Here is a 15,608-nt window from a genome sequence, read left to right on the forward strand (position 1 = left end):
ACTGGAGTGATATTTTTGTGAATCAATTGGTTACGGGCAAACCAAATCTGGTCTAGAACAATCACTGCAGTCAATTGGAATTCAAAAACTTCCTCAAAGGGGATGCCAAGCATAGAGTGTGGCCTAAGCAAAATTCTAATCCAAGAGGGAATAGAAATATTGCTGAAGGCAGTAGTATCCAAGGGCCATTTTTGGTTTCTCCAAATAATCTTGGCAAAGGGACAATCCAAGAAAAGATGGTGCTGAGATTCCACATTACCATGGCAAAGAGGGCAATCCCACACCTCCGGATCTGAATGAGAGACAAAACTCCCAATGTTTTCTCTAACATAAAGGGCATTCCAGCACAGTTTCCAAAGAAAGTGTTTGTGTCTATGTTGAAGTTTTAGGCTCCAAAGAAGGTTCCAATCATCATTGTCTAGGGGAGGAATTCTGGAATTTTGTGAATGAATAAGCAATTCATGGGCTGATTTGACAGAGAACTTAGCTGTGGGGGAAGGGGCCCAAATTAACTTGTCATTTCTAATGGAAATAGGAAGATGGATGTTGAGAATTTGGGAGGCTGATAATGGTTCAAAAAGTTCATGGATTAGAGAGGAATTCCAAGAATTGTTATTCCTATCTATAAGGTCAGAAACATTAAGGTTAGGGAGAGGGGAAAAAGAAGGATTTGGGGTAGGTTTAAAGCCAGGTAAGGAAGGGATCCATGAGGAAGACCAAATGTTGAGATCCAAGCCTCTAGAAATTTATTTGTTTGCGAGCAAAAGAGGGGATACAGATTATAAGCACCTACTTGCTGGCCTCCACAAGACTCTTATTCTAAATGGCTCCATGGAGTATGGCAGTGAGAAGCTTCTTTGCAGTGAAGACAGTTTTAAAAGAGAAGATGTAGGTCCACAAGATAGCCCTCACATCACCTTTGTAGAGGAGTGTTGTGGAGTCCATGATATCTCAGCAGCTCTAGAAGCTCTAGGGATCAACTGAATAAATTTTCCCTTTTCTAACCTTGTTTTCACTATCATCATTACTACTTCTATTTTATACAGTCTTTTAAACATATTCGTATAGATAACTCAAAGGTGAGAATGTGAATACCATATACTAGTGGAATATATATCTCAATGTTATGTAAAAAAGTTTCATCTTCTATAAGAATATACATGTGAGCTTTTCAAAAAAAATCATCTTGTGCAAATCAAATACATGTAACGAAAAAGTCACCAGCAAATCAAATACTCTCCACAAAACATTTATATGCATTATAGATTTGCTGTTGTGTGTACAGCTTTTTGGTCATTTTGGGCACTGAATGCAAGATGTATCCCATATAATCTTTCATAATATTCTAGGGTCATAAATTTAGGATAGCTAATGTCTACTTATGGTGAATGGATCAGTCATCATTGGCTGTGTGCATGTGAACCAATGTTTCTGCGTTTTATCAATCAATGAGATAATAAATTTTTCACTTCCCAGCAGTTAGGAAACAATTACCACCTTACAATATAAAAGCATTTTTATGTGTTGAACTTGAACTATTGAATTATATTGGCCAGCAATGTGTACACCTTAAAAGAAAGGCATTCCCTTTGTTCAGTTTCACAAAGAAATTAACTACTCAAATTACTAAAACCATATTTTTTATTGGTAAAATTATTTAAACCCAATCTTGAACAAATCTTTAATATATAGTTTCATCAGATTCATGTTGCAACATTAGTCTTAAAAAATTAAATTCTTCTCTGTTTGTGGGATTACCTGTATAGAAAGTCACATATATATTCTAGTCCAATATTGATTCTTTGCTAATCCTTCCAAGTTCTCCAAGGTTGAAACACTTAGTTCATGTTTTGTCGCACACAAAGGTCCACACAGACCTTGTATTCTTCTCCGCAAGCACATTTAACAGGAAGTGAATCCCTGGAACAAGCAAGAGGCTTTCATGAATTGAAGGGCAATTATATATGGAAAATGCAAATAGAGTCATGAATTGCACAAAAAATGATTCATCCAAAAAAAAAAAAAAAAACCCAAATGATGGTGATTAATCTGACGCATATAGTCAAGCTAGACACTCCATTCTTTTAAATTATCATTAATATTCAGAGCCTTGACATTTCCAAGAAAGCACACATTTTTAAGTAATAAAAAAAACGTTGCAACCCAGTACACAGAAAATGCAAGAATTCATAATGTGCTAGCTAGATCCTAGATTAGTCCTATCTTTACCCTTAAACAAGGAAGAATCCTTCCATATCTGGACGGAGCTTTAGCAACATTTATAGGCCATTTTGCCAAATGATCAAATAGTTTCTAAAGAACTGCCTAATTTCAGTAAAATAAAAAGCAAAAGCTAATCACTCTATTTACCTTCAGTTTTTCAATTTGGTCTAGCAGAGACTGCAAGTACTCAGTTTCTCCAGCTTTATCTGATAAAAGTGCATTGTGTTCCTCTTCCAGGGTCTTTATATCCATTTCTCTGGCTGTAGTCACCCACACATTGAGAAAAAGGTTATAGTTGTGAACTTGCAGTAGTCTAAGAAAATATGAATATAGGAAGGATTAAGTGCCACTATTCAATTGACTTTAATTAAAAGGTTCAAATGCTCATCAAGTTTCAAAGAACGTACCTTTTGTTGAACATTCCAAATTACTCCATAACACAAAACAACTTATAAGCTGGTGCAGAAACAAAACGATGGTGGCATCTTCACAGTTGCACCCCTGTTTGTGCTGAGAAGACAACTGGCCTTAAAGTCACTTGCCTAGCACTTCACTTGCTCAAGAAACTGCTCCGCCTGAAACACAAAAGAATGCTCTTGCAAAGATTCAAAATGATTGGCTTTTAGTGAATAAGATTACTATAGGAAATATCCGCTTCCCTCTGAAATATTCTTCCTGCTATACTCTCTCTCTCTCTCTCTCTCTCTTTTTTTTTTTTTTTCGTTTCCTTTTGTAGGAGGGTGGAGTTGGAGGGACTGTACAATGCTAATTCCAGAATCTGGAATTCCATCCAGATCCCTCTTTGGCCACCTCCATCTTCTGTCGGTAGAAACTTTTTAAAAATTGTCAATATAAAAAAGCTGTCGCCTTGTGGGCCATAGACACTGCTAGCTTGCATTATTACCATCATTGGTTTCGCTTTTGCTATCGATGGAAGTCGATCCGAATCTCCTTCAACCAGTCCTCAAGATTCAACCAGTCCTCAAAATTCAACCAGTTCTCCGGTTGTAGTCCATGAAATTTTGTAAAAAAAAAAAATGAAGGTTGATTCGGCCCACTACCATTTCCTAAGACAGGCAAGGCACTAATCACACCAAAAAAAAAAAAAAAAGCGCCTAAAAAAAAAAAAAAAAAAGCACCTAAAAATAACAAAAAAAAAAAAAACTCGAAGGAGAGGGAGAGGATAGGAGTGAGGAGTAGAGGGGAAAGGGGAAAGGGAAGAGGAGGAGGGAGCAGATCTTGTCCCTCCTCCTCTTAGATGTGTAATAGCGACTGTTTTAGCATCTCAACCATAACCTTTTTACTTAAAAAAAAAAAAAAAAAATCATGAACTTTTTTTTTCCTTTTAAAAAAAAGTGTTACACCCGGCCAAAAGAGCATTGATGTTGTTGGGGTACGTACTACGAATTTTATTATAATTGTTTTACAAATTAACGTAATATGATTATAAAACTGACTTAGTTAATTCTTCTATCTATTATAAAGGTGACTGAACTACTCACACAATGATCTTAACTCTTGAAAATGTTCAACCACTTTCATAAGGGTGATGTTAAACAGAACGCTGGCATGCTATACACGCCAACAATTTTTTTTTTTTTTTAATATTTTTAATTATAAAAATAAAAATAAAAATTAATGGTCAGAAGAAGTAGTGGACCACTCTCAATGAACTTAGATAATAATAGAGTTGTAGTAAAAATATTTAATTTGTCAACTGACGTGATAAAAAGTTGTAGTAATAGTTAGGTACCACTTTTCAATTGAACATTATTATCCTACTTCTTTTATCCCAAGAAAAAGATCATTGAAGTGAACATATCTTGTAGTAATAGTTAGGTACCCACTTTTCAATTGAACATTAAATTATCCTACTTTTAATATAAGAAGAAAAAGATAATTGAAGTGAACGTCGAGGGAGGCAATTATAGACGGTAGAAATTTTAAACACTTTTTTAAGTTCGACCAAGTTATAGCATGATTCAAAAAAATCACTTTGATAATTTTTTTAGAGTCATGGAAGCACCATCCTTAATAGTACTCATACTTTTTATTTATATATGAATGGACTATTTATATAACAAAGGTTGTGTTCGCCAGCAACAAATTAGATGGATGAATTATACCACGATTACAATCACCAATACTGTCATATGTTTTTTTAACCTATTAATAGAGGCAAATTAGTTTAATAATTTAAAAAAGTGAAAATGTCAGCTATTTTTGGTATAACAAACTTGAAATTGGATTAACTTTTTACTGTATATGTACAAATCATGTCCATCTAATTCTTTATTTTAACAAAAGAACAATGAAATTAGAAGTCGCTAGCTCTTTCATGGATTAAAATCCCCTATATATAATATCTAGTTATAATTTGTATGGTTGTGATCGCTCAATGCTAATGAATGGTCCAAATTAAAGTTGCCACTTCACCAATCCAGGTTAAAAATTAAAAGCGTCTCTCTCTTTCCCTCTTACTTCCCAACTACCGACATCATCATGTGAAAGACGCTATACCGACTTCAAAAACTTATTTATCACAATTTATGCGGAATTAATACTATGAAACAATAAACAATTCAATCACCCAAGATATATAAAGCAATAAAGAGGCAGACACAAATATTTTGGTTACGAAGAGGAAACCTTTTAGAAACCGATTTAAAAATAAAACCTCTCCGGGGTAGCCAAATCCAGGAAATCACTATTATTGTGCAAATATCTACCTAAATTAATAGGTAAATAATTGTACGTTTTACTTGCAAGTGCACAAGGTCAACATAGTAGTATATGATGCAAGTACATGATCATTCCCACGAGGATTGCTGAATTTTTGTTTAAAAATAAATTCTTTAAGTAAAACAAAGATTGATTGTCTAAATGATAATAATAAAAGGTAGGGCTTTGATATCCACCACTAATTATATTTAGCTAATATAACAATATGCCAATGCTTTGATCATATTATGCATATCTAATGCTTGCCAATCTAATGGCATGGTGTATACTCCTTAAACTATAGATTTCCCAAAGCAACGAGTTAGGCATGGCGTATACTCTAACTCTTTTCTTTTCTAAGGGATTAAGCATGATGTATACTAAGTTGTTCTTTAGAACAGCATATATTCTATGAAAATCGACAAACACATGAGGCCTAGGGCATGGCATATACTCCCGGTTCCCCATGTTGATTAACCCAAGAATCACGGTGTGGATTCTTTTGTTACTTCTATTAAACCCAGGACTCGGCCATCCAAATTGATTTAACTAACTAGTCCATACCACATGCATATGTTGATTAGGCACACACATATGAGGAATTCATGCAAGTAGGTATTAATCAAGTTAAATAGCACAACAAGATCATTACAAGGGCGCCAATATTGAAATATTAACTAAACATAACTAGGGCTTCAATTAAGCCTTACTAATTAAATTAGTTACACATAAAATTGATGTTAAACATCTTCATAAAGAAAAGAAAAGAAAGGAAAAGAATAAACCCGAGACTTGAGCTTGAAGAGCTCCTTTTCTTTTCCTTACAAAGTATATCTATTCTAGAGGTTTAAGGGTTTATTTATAGGATTTAGAAGTCCTTGACAAAGTAGTAAACCTAGGGATTTCGTAAGGTTTCAAAACCTATTACAATTAGGAGTTGGAAAACCCTAATATGGAAAGGAAGACATTCTGGCCGCCACTTGATGTGTCTAATGCGCACGGGTGTGATCGATCACAACCCGTGTGCGCTCGATCGCAGGTACCCTGGGATCGATCGCAGTGTCAGAGAGCTCCCAATTTTTCCATCTTCTCTTTTTGAGCCCAAATCATCTAGATTTACTTCATTTTCTTCCAAAGCCTACAAAAGTATGAAGAACACAAAAAGGAATTAAAATGACCTAATTAATCAAAACCAAAGGATTAAAACATGCAAGTTAAGGGCTGAAAATATGAATATTTTAGCACTTATCACACCCCCCAAACTTACATATTACTAGTTCCTTAGCAATACAAAACTAAAAACAAAATGGAAAAACAAAAAACAAAAGATAAATCCATCTTTCGTGGGATATACGATTGCATTTAACGTATACAACAAGCTTTTAAACCCATAGGAATCCCCTAGTGGACGAGTGAAGTCTCGTAAGGGTTTTCCAGAAATGTTACCCCTAAACATCATGCAAGAGTTCATGTTATTCCAAAAATTAAAGCATCACTTCAAGATTATAATTTTCATTCATAAGCAAGCTTAAAAAGATGAACTCCATTTTCACAATGAATTGGAATCTCAAAATTCAATTACTTACAAAGGACATGCTAAAACATCACAAGTTTAAAAATTTGTGTATAGTGAATTAGTACAAAATTATGAGGCTTCCAAATCTTTCCAATATGCAATGTCTCCTTATCTTATAATTCACTGAAATTCCTATTAGAATGACACAATGGCATATTTCTTTTTCTCTTTTTTTTTTTTTTTTGGTCAGGTTGTGCAATGTTGATTCCCTTAAGCTTTTTAATTGACCCTTGTAGCGAGTGTTAAGTCAATGACTCACAAACCATATGGCTTTAGGGCATTAGGTGTAGAGACACCCCTAAGAACATGCTAACTCAAGTCAAAAAGGCTACAAAATGAACTAACCATGACATTGATCAACATTTTTCACATTTTGACGTGAACACTCAATACTTTGAAGCAAGAGGTCCAGTTACTCAGTGAGAAGCCATCAATGATCATTTATTTCATACTTTTTTTTTTTTTTTTCTTTTTTTTCTTTTTTTTTTTTTTATTATTTTGCAAGTCAAAGTGTCATTTAATAAGTCATCCAATTTTATCGAAGATGCAAAAACACATATATCAGACTTCATGTCATACCTCACAAATTATGTGCTAATGTGCTTTGGGTGATCAGATCAAACATGTGATTTTTCAACTATCCTCAACAAGTAATCAAACTAACGGATTCACTCATCAAATCATGTGTTCAAAATTTTAAGCTCATTGATGAATTCAAGCCACAATTCTTTTAGATCACTTAAAATTTATAGGCAAACATGAGCATGCATTAACTTTTTTTTTTTTTTTTTCCCCCATTAAACATAAACAAACAAACAAAACAATTAACTTGAAATTGGGACAAAGTGTGTGAACAATCATGTGTGCCCATACCCCCAAACTTAAATGACATATTGTCCCCATTGTGTCTAAGTAAAGGAAATAATGTACCCGGGAGATGGTCGATATGATCTTGGAAAGCATGGCTCATAGCACACCCTCAAACTTGAAGTGAAGCACACTTGTCCCTACAAAATAAGAAAACACACAAACAAGTAAAAATGAACAAAATTAAAACTAAATAAAAATTGAATTGAAAACACACTAAACAAAAGAAAAGGATAAACGATGGGGTGCCTCCTATGAGCACTAAGTTTTACGTCTTCAGCCAGACGGTGGTCCTATCTCAGTGCTGTCCAGAAGTAGATGCTCTAGATGGTGGTGGCAAACAGCTAAGGATGGACAGCATCAATTCTTCCAAGACAGCTAATCGTTGATCCATCAGTGCTTTATCTTCCCGAGCCTCCCTTCTTTGATCAGCCTCTCTACGAAGGCCCACCATCTCTTCATTAAGGGAGCGGTATTGGGCGGCTCGAAAGACGATCGGGGCCTCCTCCTCTTCCGCTGCTACCGCCTCAGCTGCCAGTTCATCTTCTGCCATTGGCTTGGCCTCATCCGCCTCTTCACCAGCTTCTGATGCTGGAGGTGCCCGGGGCATATGGGCGCAACTCTTGTTCCATTGGCGAATGTCAAATATGGGAGTAATAGTGACTAGCTCATTAGCTGCGGTGCCCTTGATGCCTTTCTTCCGGAGAATATAGGTGATGAGGTATGGAAAAGGCCACCCCCATGAATGAGTGGACTCCGCTCCTCCAATGTGCACTCCATTCCAAAATTTATGTATTTGGTTCCAAATGATGTCGGGAATGGAGTACCAATGATGGTGGGCATCAGCATAGTGCCCTTGGCACATTTCCTCAATGATTTCTGCCACATAATATCGGAGCGGTTGCTCGGCAAGATGTGTAGCTTCTGGAGGATGCTCATCATTGCATTGAAGGGCGGCAGCAATGTCGGCCCTAGTCACATCAATAACTTGGCCTTGCACCTTTGAAGAGAGAGCAGCCGAATTGTCACAGTCATGGGAAAGTTTGGCATAAAATTCAATGACCAACTTCCGGTAGGTGGTGGAGGTGATCGGTTTGAATAGCCTCTTGAGTCCCATTCGCTTAAACTTGGCGACCGCCCATTGAGTCGCCTCGTGGTTTTGAAAGTCTTCGCGAATGGCAAAGGTAGTCTCAAACAGTAACTCCCGCTCTTCAAAAGTGGGCGAGGGAGAAATAGCTTGGGTGTCGGACCCCTGGGAGGATGAAGCACGGGTTCTAGGCATGTTGAGCTTGATTGGGGACTTTTGTCGAACAGGTGGTGTGCACTTCCGATGACCAAAATAACAAAATACAGCAAAAGATGCCCAAAACCCTCTGCAAAGACAAGAAATACCCAACACAAAGGCAATGTGGGTGGATGAACACCCACAGTTGCAAGAAAATAAGAGAGAATCGGAGGTTGCGTGAGTGTTCGGAGATGGGGTTATGGGTTAATGTGGTAGAAAATTTGGTGGTATAGTGGACGGAGATGTGAACCGTGTGGTGGTTGTGTGGTAGAAATCGTGAAAAATAGGAGAAAAATGGGAGGAAGAAGAGTGTGCCGGAGGTGGGTGTGGGGAGAACTTGTATGGCGCCAGGAGAAAAAGTTGTGGGGTAAGGGGAAAAGTGACCTAAAATAGGTCACGTGCCCTGCTGTCCGAGTGCGCTCGATCGCATTCAGCCAGAGGTGAGCGTGTGTGGGTGATGTGCGCTCGATCGCACCCGAGGTGCGTTCGATCGCACTAATAGAATGTTTAAGGCCATCACTCGGTCAGTGCGCTCGATCGATCGATCGTAGCAACAGAATGTCAAAACTTTTTTTAAGAAATATAAATAAATAAATAAAAAATAAAAATAAAATAAAGGTCAATAATGAAAACGAAACACAAAGGATAATTGAGACATATGTAAAGTAAAGAAAGTAATATGAAGAAAACAAGAAGGGAAAATGTACTGCCTTCAGTGGCCTCAGTACCACTGTTTTGAGTAGATGCGCTTGAGGTTCTGGACTGCTCAAACGCGTCTACTTGTAACTGTAATGTTTCTAGTGTGAAGAGCTACACTTGAGCTCTTCAGAATTTGGCTCAAGTGCCCTTGGTGATGTAGGAACAGGACATTTAAGAACTGTGGCTGCCTTCAGCTACTAGTAACTCCCTAGGTTAGGTATTGTTTGAGCTGGAAATTCTCCCTACTTCCTCTCACTTAGCTCCTTTGCCATCTGACCCATTTGCACTTCTAGTCTTTGAATGGCTTGATTAGTCTTTGTATTGAATTGTTTTTGATCAACCATGAATTGCTGTTGTGAAGTCACCAGGTTGTGTATCACATTCTCCAGTTGGTTCATCTTTGACTCTTGAGTTGGTTGGCTTGCTTGTTGGGGTCCTTTCTGCTGTCCTTGATTATTACTCCAAGAGAAATTTGGATGGTTGCGCCAACTTGAATTGTAAGTGTTGGAGTATGGATTGTTCTTGTGGGGGTAATTGTTTTGTCCCACAGAATTCACCTCTTCTTGCTCTGCAAATGGAGAATAAGGACACTTCTCAGTGGTGTGATCTATATGGGAACAAATAGCAGATACCTGGATTGGTGTGTCCTGTTGCAGAAGTGAGATTTTCTGAGTAGTCATGGCCTTGACAATCATGTCCAACTTCTTTTCTACAGCAGCCAACTGATTGGGTGATCCCCCACTGAGGTTTACTTCATACATGCCCTTGCTTTTGATTCATCTCCTTCCTCTTGAACAGAATTGCTGTGAATGCTTAATTAATGTTTCAAAAAGTTCCACAGCTTCCTCATTACTCTTCTCCATAAGTGTTCCTCCACAAGCTGAATCAACCATCCCTTTGTTAGTATCATCTAATCCTTCATAGAAAATTTGTATTTGCTCATCTTGGGAGATGTTGTGATGTGGGCACTTTAGAAGTAAGGAATTGAAGTGATCCCAGGCCTCAAAGAACAAATCTCTGTCTCGTTGTTGGAACATTTGAAGTTCCCTTTAAGTTGTTTTGTCTTCTGGGCTGGGAAAAACCTCTTCAGAAACTTGGTGGTTAATTCTTCCCAAGTACGGAAAACCTCTTCAGAAACTTGGTGGTTAATTCTTCCCAAGTACGGATAGAATCTGCAGGCAAGGAATTGTACCACAGTTTAGCATTATCTTTCAAAGAGAAAGGGAAGAGAATTAACCTGAGTCTCTCTGGAGTTAGGCCTTGGACATGATGCAACTTGCATAAATCAAAGAATTCTTTAAGATGCAAGTTGGGATCCTCAGTAGCTGTGCCTCTGAAGTGAGTCAATGCATTAAGGATTTGACGAGTGATATAATAGCTGTCATCCATCTTTGGTTGATATGCTATGCATGAGGGTTGATAGAGGTTTGTTGGAACGTATGCCTGTTTCATTGGTCTCCTCACCCGTGGTAGATTTGCCTCTAATGGTCTTGGCCCAATTGGATTTTCTTGCAAATCTTCCATATCAATTTCTTCCTCTTCTTCTTTGTTTCGAGGTCGTTGTCGAATTGTCCGCTCAATTTCAGGATCGAGTGGAATAATGGTTGAGGCTTGAAATCGACGACCTTGCATCAACTGAATTACTTCTTCAGTCGAGCAGCTACAGTGCTACTGGTCCGGGTGCTCCCTGGAACTGCGCTCGATCGCAGGTTGGTGCGTTCGATCGCAATACGCTCGATCGCAGTTGGCTGACGATTGATCGCAATCACAGAATGCCAATCCGCAACCTAAAACAGAAAACATAAAAGTTAGGGAAAACGAAAAATCTTTTTGATTTTTGATAACAACTAAATTTAAAATTGAAAATTAAAATAACATAGCTAAAGGAAAATAAATCTAAACAAAATTCGCCGCAATCCCCGGCAACGGCGCCAAAAACTTGTTGTGCAAATATCTACCTAAATTAATAGGTAAAAAATTGTACGTTTTACCCGCAAGTGCACAAGGTCAACATAATAGTATATGATGCAAGTACATGATCATTCCCATGATGATTGCTGAATTTTTGTTTAAAAATAAATTCCTTAAGTAAAACAAAGATTGATTGTCTAAGTGATAATAATAAAAGGTAGGACTTTGATATCAACTACTAATTATATTTAGCTAATATAACAATATGCCAATGCTTTGATCATGTTATGCATATCTAATGTTTGCCAACGTAAGGGCATGGCGTATACTCCTTAAGCTATAGATTTTCCTAAGCAACGAGTTAGGCATGGCGTATACCCTAACTCTTTTCTTTTTTAAGGGATTTAGCATGATGTATACTAAGTTGTTCCTTAGGAAAGCATATATTCTATGAAAATCGACAAACACATGAGGCCTAGGGCATGGCATATACTCCCGGTTCCCCATGTTGATTAACCCAAGAATCGCGGTGTGGATTCTTTTGTTACTTCTATCAAACCCAAGACTTGGCCATCCAAATTGATTTAACTAATTAGTCCATACCACATGCATATGTTGATCAGTCACACACATATGAGGAATTCATGCAAGTAAGTATTAATCAAGTTAAATAGCATAACAAGATCATTACAAGGACACCAATATTGAAATATTAACTAAACATAACTAGGGCTTCAATCAAGCCCTACTAATTAAATTAGGTACACATAAAATTGATGTTAAACATCTTCATAAAAAAAAGAAAAGAAAAGAAAAGAATAAACCCGAGACTTGAACTTGAAAAGCTCCTCTTCTTTTCCTTACAAAGTATATCTATTCTAGAGGCTTAAGGGTTTATTTATAGGCTTTAGAAGTCCTTGACAAAGTAGTAAACCTAGGGATTTCGTAGGGTTTCAAAACCTATTACAATTGGGAGTTGGAAAACCCTAATATGGAAAGAAAGACATTCTGGCCGCCACTTGATGTGTCTAATGGGCATGGGTGCGATCGATCGCAACCCGTGTACACTCGATCGCAGGTCTGCGATCGATCCTTCTTCTGTCATGTGCTCGATCGCTCCTGGCCTGATTTGTGTTTGATCTTCTCGGGTACTGCGCTCAATCGCAGGTACCCTATGATCGATTGCAGTGTCAGAGAGCTCCCAATTTTCCTATCTTTTCTTTTTGAGCCCAAATCATCTAGATTTACTTCATTTTCTTCCAAAAGCCTACAAAAGTATGAAGAACACAAAAAGGAATTAAAATGACCTAATTAATCAAAACCAAAGGATTAAAACATGCAAGTTAAGGGCTGAAAATATGAATATTTTAGCACTTATCAACTGTTAAAAGATTATCCAGAGATTACAGACACTAGGAACACTTATAACCCTTTGTAAGACCTTGGTTCTGTAAGATCGACAAGCCTACAACTTGTCTCCTTGCTCACAATCTTCTTCTACGTGATTCTCCTTTACTGGATCATTCCGATAGACTTCTCAACTGTAGATATATCAATGGAATAACTAAAACTCTAAGAGATTTAATTTAATGCTCACAACATATGATCTTTCTTAGCACAGCCTCCGACGAACTCTTTGGGATGAAAATTCGTGTCTCTCTCTTTTATAATGATGTATATATGTCAGTACATCAAACACTAGACCTGGGCCCACTAAAAACACGTTTTTTGGCATAATAGGTACGGGGTGTCCGGGTAGGTTAATGGGCTGTCCGAACAGGGCCTTGCGGAGCAAAAATAGAGTTTTTGGACAGCCTATCCGGACAGCCTAGCACCGTGTCCGAACATAGCCTGTAGTGAGGAAAAATAGCATTCTGAAAATGATGTCCAGTCTTGATCTACAGCTCTGATCGATGAGCATTTGTGGTCCGATTGAGCTGAAATTTTGCAGAAAAGTTCATAACACATGAATTTACATTATGAACGGTAGAGATTGGATTCTGAGCATTCTATATCAGTGTTTGAGCCTATAAACTGTAGCCTCTGCATTTTGGAACTGAATTAAGCCAACACAAGAACTAATAAACTTCCCCTTTGTCAATTCAGTGACAAAACCAAAATGCCGAGCCAATCCCATCATTTCCCCATATTTACTCCCCCTTTTTGTCACAGAATGACAAAAGGTCTTCATGTTTCGTGAAACACTTCATAAAATACACCAAAGCATATGTGGAACAATAAGACATAAATAAAACTCATGATAAAATAAATGATGTAGAATGCATGATCATAAAGAAACATCAGCAAAACTCCCCCTCAATGTATGACTCAATTAATAACAAAAAATTATAAATGCAAAACATGTTTTTCCCCCTCAAAAGTCAAATGAACACACATAATATACATATCAATGACTCACGTATTGCATAATGAATATCCCAAATATGCAAAATAACATGCGACTAGAAATGGCAAGAAACTCATATTGTTTAACCCAAGCAAAAAAAAAATGTTCCATTCAACCCATGCTTGTGTGGTGTGTGTGTAAGCCATCCAAAGAGAAAAAATTTCAACTTACAAAATGAGGAGAATGTTTCACCATCCTGAGGTTTTGACAAGTATATCAAATCAAAAGTCAAACCTTATCATACTAGGGCCTAACCACTCTCATCCTATACATTTCTCTTTGTAAGACATTTTGCACAAGTTTGACACAGTGAAATAAATTCCTTTTGGAATATGATCTTTTGAATTTATTTGTTTCACTATTTTGTTTATTTTTCTCTTTGAGAAAGTGTTCTTAAACTTTTGGTGCTTATCACAAAAGAGAAAGCAGGAATATTAAGCCCTAGGTTTAACTAGCATATGGTCAATTTTAAAAATATGATTAGTCAAAAAATCAGATGGTTACTTAATAGACCTCACAAATAAAGTGAAACAAAATCTCAATTTAAGCTTAAATGTGCACTAGAGATAAAACATAGGCAAAACGTACCACATAAGCTCAGGTTTTAGGTAACCACAAGAACAAGTCAATTGAGCAAATTTTCATCTCATGCATATTAAGAACATTCCAAGATACAAGGAATTAAATGCATGAAAGAAACATGAGAAATTAATGGACTATCTAGGTGTATAAGACAAAAGAATGAAAAGAAAATAATCAAAGTAACATATTTTTGTCTTTTTGAAATTTTTCACAAAAGAAATGCACACAAATGAAAACAAATGCAAAACAAACAAAAATGTAATGAAAAAAAAAAAACATGCTTGAATTGAGATTACAACAAGCAATACATGAATGTTTTTTAGCATTAAACTTTCATCACATCTTATAGGTCTTACTACAAAATAATAATTTGGTTTAATAACTGCTTCTAGGTCTTCACAAGACATTACACATTCATGAACACTTGATTAGCAAGTAGACAAAAATCTTGGTGGTCCGCACACAATATTTCATCTATAAGTCTTTCAAATATCATAACATATGAATTTCTTGAAAAATCCTTTATGAATGTGCCTCATAACAAGAATCTCAAAACAATTATGTATACACTCTTCATACAAAAAGTGTAACAACAAAAACAATGCACTGCATAAACAAAAAAGAAAAAAAAAAAAAAAATGCAAAGGAAAGCAAAGAAAAATAACATGCTCTAGGATATTCAAAAATAGGCAAAACACTCAATCCTAGGCCTGTTATTGACTCACCTAACTCTAGGTGAGATCACTACCACTCCCCCTCAATGGGTGAATGTTATAATCCTTCCTAACCCACTTTTGAACAATCTTAGGACCAGATTTATGACGCACATAGGATATCAATTTAAAACAATTTGGTCAAATATGACAAACTTTGCCACAATGATAACAGGTGGGAACAAACCTTTGAGAAGGATGTCTTTTATGAGGAGGGATATATTTAGACTTTGATCTAGGCAAACCCGACTTTATATCACATATTTCTTTCTTAGGAGAAGCTGAGTTTTTCCAAAGTCTTTGGGATTTAAACTGAAACCAGTTTGGTCTGATGTGACCAATAATCCCACAAGTCAAATTCGAGCATGTAGTGAAGGACGCTAATAATGTGGAGCATATGCTTGCAAAATTGGCTACCACCCATGTCACTATGTCTACTTAGTTGGAGAATGCCCCACCAAGTGGATATTGTACGAAGGGAACAATCTACTACACTTCTTATGTGATCTTTTACTGGATCTTTTGAGATAATGAATATTATAATATTCCTTCAAAAAAAAAAAAAAAAGTGAATGAGTTTAAAATTTTTCCCCTTCGAAAAAAAAAATGGTAAAACGTTAATAA

The 15,608-nt window shown here is 36.6% G+C and overlaps 1 long non-coding RNA gene across 1 annotated transcript; it reads right to left on the bottom strand.

The window, feature by feature from the left end:
• Window positions 1-1,539: 1,539 nt before the first annotated feature.
• LOC132183388 (uncharacterized) lies at window positions 1,540-2,892 on the bottom strand. Its single transcript, XR_009440408.1, has 3 exons — window positions 2,631-2,892; window positions 2,371-2,483; window positions 1,540-1,920 (listed from the first exon to the last, which is right to left on the bottom strand). It is a non-coding gene; the product is annotated as an uncharacterized LOC132183388 (long non-coding RNA).
• Between the last annotated feature and the right edge of the window lie 12,716 nt (window positions 2,893-15,608).

The sequence above is a fragment of the Corylus avellana genome, chromosome ca5, assembly GCF_901000735.1.
Source record: "Corylus avellana chromosome ca5, CavTom2PMs-1.0".
Taxonomy (NCBI): Eukaryota; Viridiplantae; Streptophyta; class Magnoliopsida; order Fagales; family Betulaceae; genus Corylus; species Corylus avellana.